Genomic DNA, 3,441 nt, shown 5'->3' with positions numbered 1-3,441 from the left:
GTTACCATGCTAGAATGTTAGCATGTTACTATGCATATAACCATGCTAGAAGCATATCAATAACTTGGTATTGTTTGTCAAATGTACATGACGACTTATCTACAGAGCACCTCAAACAAACTATTTAAGTCCAGGAAGTGCTCCGACCAAAACATGTTCTGTTATGTTCTTAAGGTTCTACATTGAGTTTTTGAACGGTTCCAGAGTTACGTCCTCTCAAAGGTATTCTGTTTTGAGTTGTCAAAAGATTGATCAAAGTTACAGAAAGAACGACAGAAGAAGACGTTTTAAATGCAGTTTGAATGGTAAAACTTCATTGTGCCACTGTGGAGAGATCAATGTCTGATGTCAAGAGAACTGTCTTCTACTAAGATTTGAGGGAGTTGGTTTTAAGGACGTTAACATCAGTCGGCTGTAAGCTGGAGGTGATTTCAACATATTGATCCAGAGAAACAACAAACAGATTGTAAGGATATTGATCTGGGGAACATGGATACACTCACTGATATCATCGAGTCTAATGTGGGTAAAACACAATAAACGCATTCTTAGTCGAAAGCACTTTAACTGTATTCAGCTAAATGTTACATGATAAATGAATGCGCTCATTTTAGCAGTCTGAAGTAATTATGTTATACGGAAGTTAAACATTTATAGAAAATATGTTTTTCCTTTTAGTGATAAATAATTTCCATCAACATATTTTTGTTTTTGTAGTGTTAAATTAGTATTTTATCTTTTCTTTGTGAACAAAAAATTACCTTTATTACACGTTACGTTTTTTAGTTAGAATATGATAATTTTCAGACTAGATTTAGAAAAAAATCAAATAAACTCTACAGTGTTTTTGAAATAATCTCTTTTACAACTTTTAAGATTATTTTAATCATTATGTGATAAATCATTTTGTGAGGTATAAATAGTTAGCGAATGAAGACGTACAAAATTACAATCTAATAATAAAGTGTTTTGCTATTTATTGAAGGACCACTGAGCTGCTGGGAAACTCCCAGCACGACGTTTAGCTGGATATCTAAAAAAACAAAACTGTGACTTTAACTGTCGGACTCTGACGTCACACTGCAGCAAATAAAAGAATATACGGAATAAAGATTCAATAGAGATTTACTTCTAATCTGAGTATCAAATGTCAAGTTTAGTACCGTAAATGTTTCTATTCCAGAGTTTCTGATACTGAGGCGATATTCTCTGTCAATACCGAGCAGAAGAAGTTTGTCTAAATAAGAAGTGGACGTAGTCACGGTGACGTCTCTCATTGGATTGTGGACGTTTTAAAGCATCGAGTTCGGCAGTTTCGCTGTCGCCATCTTGTTTTTTTCACAACCATTGAACAGGAAGTGACCATATATGGACTGAGGAGGAGTGACGTAGAGATGGTGTCAATCACCGTGTAGCCCCGCCCTAAAGCATCCCCTGCTTTATGGTCTGTTTGACTCTAAATGGACCATAATGTACTAAATGAACATCATGCTGTATTGAAGAAGACTTGAAACTAGAGATTGAGACCATAAACTCATGTTTACAATGTTTACTGAGGTAATAAATCAAGAGAGAAGTAGAGTCATTTTCTCATAGACTTCTATACAACCAGAGGAGTCGCCCCCTGCTGGACACTAGAGAGAATGCAGGTTGGCACCTGAAGCATTGACTTCACTTTAAAGAACCGGAGGTTGTCTCCTGGTCTCGACAGTGTTTCGAAGAGGAAGCTAACGTAGCATGTTAGCTGTGTTGCTAACATCCAGTTTTATTGAATAAAATCCTCTGTTGGAGTATAAACTGCAACCACAACAGAAACATAATTCACACAGTTAGAGCCCTGATCAGAGAGAGAGCATTTGTAGTTGTTTTCACTGAGGGTGAACTGTTTTTAACAGTTGTTTTCATAAGTTTAAACTGTACTAATAGTTCACTGTTAGCTAGCTTACAGTTTAAGTGGAGAAGAATCTTTGATAAAAACACCTTCAACCAAACTTCACTCACTTTTGGCTGTTTTTAAACTTTTAAACAGTAATAATATACATATTACTGCTGAACACGACGCTGTCACGACGCAGACGTTCTTGAGACAACTCATCAGTCCAGAATCCACATCACACACACACACACACACACACACTTTATCTCACAAACACACACAAAAGGGTTTTTAAATGTCTGCTAATCTCAACATGACATTACACAGCATTCAGTATTATTGTTATAATTATTACATAGGCAAGAGTTCTGACCCTCAAACACACCACACAAACACCAAAAAACAACAAAGATGTTGGCGTTGGAAAAACTCATCCTACAAAGATGTTCTTGTCACGTCATCCCTTCGTTGATTGCTTTTTTGTTTTTTTCAACCAAAGATGAGTAACTCTACTATCCCGGACCTCCTTCAGCTTCTTCTTTATCCATAAATGTTTCTGTATTCTGGTTCTTGTTGCTCAGTCAGAAGAGTCTGAGAGAGTGTCGTCATATTTCCGACAGCAACAGGACCATTACCGCCCCCCCGCCTCCCATGAGGCTACAAAATGAAGACTGCGAAAGGGAATTTTTGTTGTTGGGAAGCCCCCAAAAAATGGAGATGGCGAGTGTGATTTTAGGAAACGAAGAAGGTCCCTGTCAGACCAGCATTTATGCTCAAAATCAACCAATTAAAAAATAAATTACAGCTCATAAATAATCAGTTGAATAGACCATTTGTTGTTCGTTGCATAATTTTTCTTATTTAACTATAATGATCCTAAAATAAACAATATAATTAGCTTTTAAAATATCCAGCTTTTTAAATGGGAGAATACAGAGGACCTCAGTGACTTTAGACGCTATAAACCCGAATACATCGCCAGACGTTCAACACGATGTAGACGTGGTTGAACTATGCTGAGCCACGTTCTGGTCTGACTGGACACCAAGAGAAAAAGTGATTAAGCCACAGTAGATGAGTTTGATGAGGATTGAAACTCATAATTGTAGAGCGAGATGAAGGAGAAGGATGGATGAGGCCTACTGGTGCTGGTTGATGAAGAACTCTCCAGAAGATCCGTTAGTTTCTGTTTGAGAAGAAAACTCAGCTCCTTCCATGTTCTCTGCTTTAATCTGTGAAGCTGCAGAAACAAAAGACATCTGAGGTACTTTGACTTCACTTAAGATGTTTACATGAAGAAATATGATTTTAAATTAAACTTTTCAAAAGTTTATACAAGAAACCATTAATAAATTACTCAATTCAATAATTAACATAATACAATTATTGTATTACAGAATTACAGATAATTTGTGTGAAAGTATTTTGATGGTTAATAAAGTATTAGTAATAATGTTAATAATGTTAATGTGTTCATGTAGTAGTCATAATGTTAATATGTTCATGTAGTAGTCATAATATTAATAATGTTAATATGTTCATGTAGTAGTCATAATGTTAATAAT

At 35.7% G+C, this 3,441-nt stretch overlaps 1 long non-coding RNA gene across 1 annotated transcript in view; it reads right to left on the bottom strand.

Annotated features, from left to right (window-relative positions):
* Positions 1–2,822: 2,822 nt before the first annotated feature.
* The window catches only part of LOC116377566 (uncharacterized), a 1,638-nt gene continuing 1,019 nt past the window's right edge, over positions 2,823–3,441 (bottom strand). Inside the window, exon 3 of the long non-coding RNA XR_004212213.1 lies at positions 2,823–3,116. This is a non-coding gene — a long non-coding RNA (uncharacterized LOC116377566). The remainder of the gene's footprint in view (positions 3,117–3,441) is intronic.

The sequence above is a fragment of the Anarrhichthys ocellatus genome, unplaced genomic scaffold (genome assembly GCF_004355925.1).
Source record: "Anarrhichthys ocellatus isolate YVR2014 unplaced genomic scaffold, GSC_Weel_1.0 scaffold1409, whole genome shotgun sequence".
In the NCBI taxonomy this organism is placed as follows: domain Eukaryota; kingdom Metazoa; phylum Chordata; class Actinopteri; order Perciformes; family Anarhichadidae; genus Anarrhichthys; species Anarrhichthys ocellatus.
Note: the sequence above shows the minus strand (reverse complement) of the source record. Positions and strands in the feature narration are given on the sequence as shown.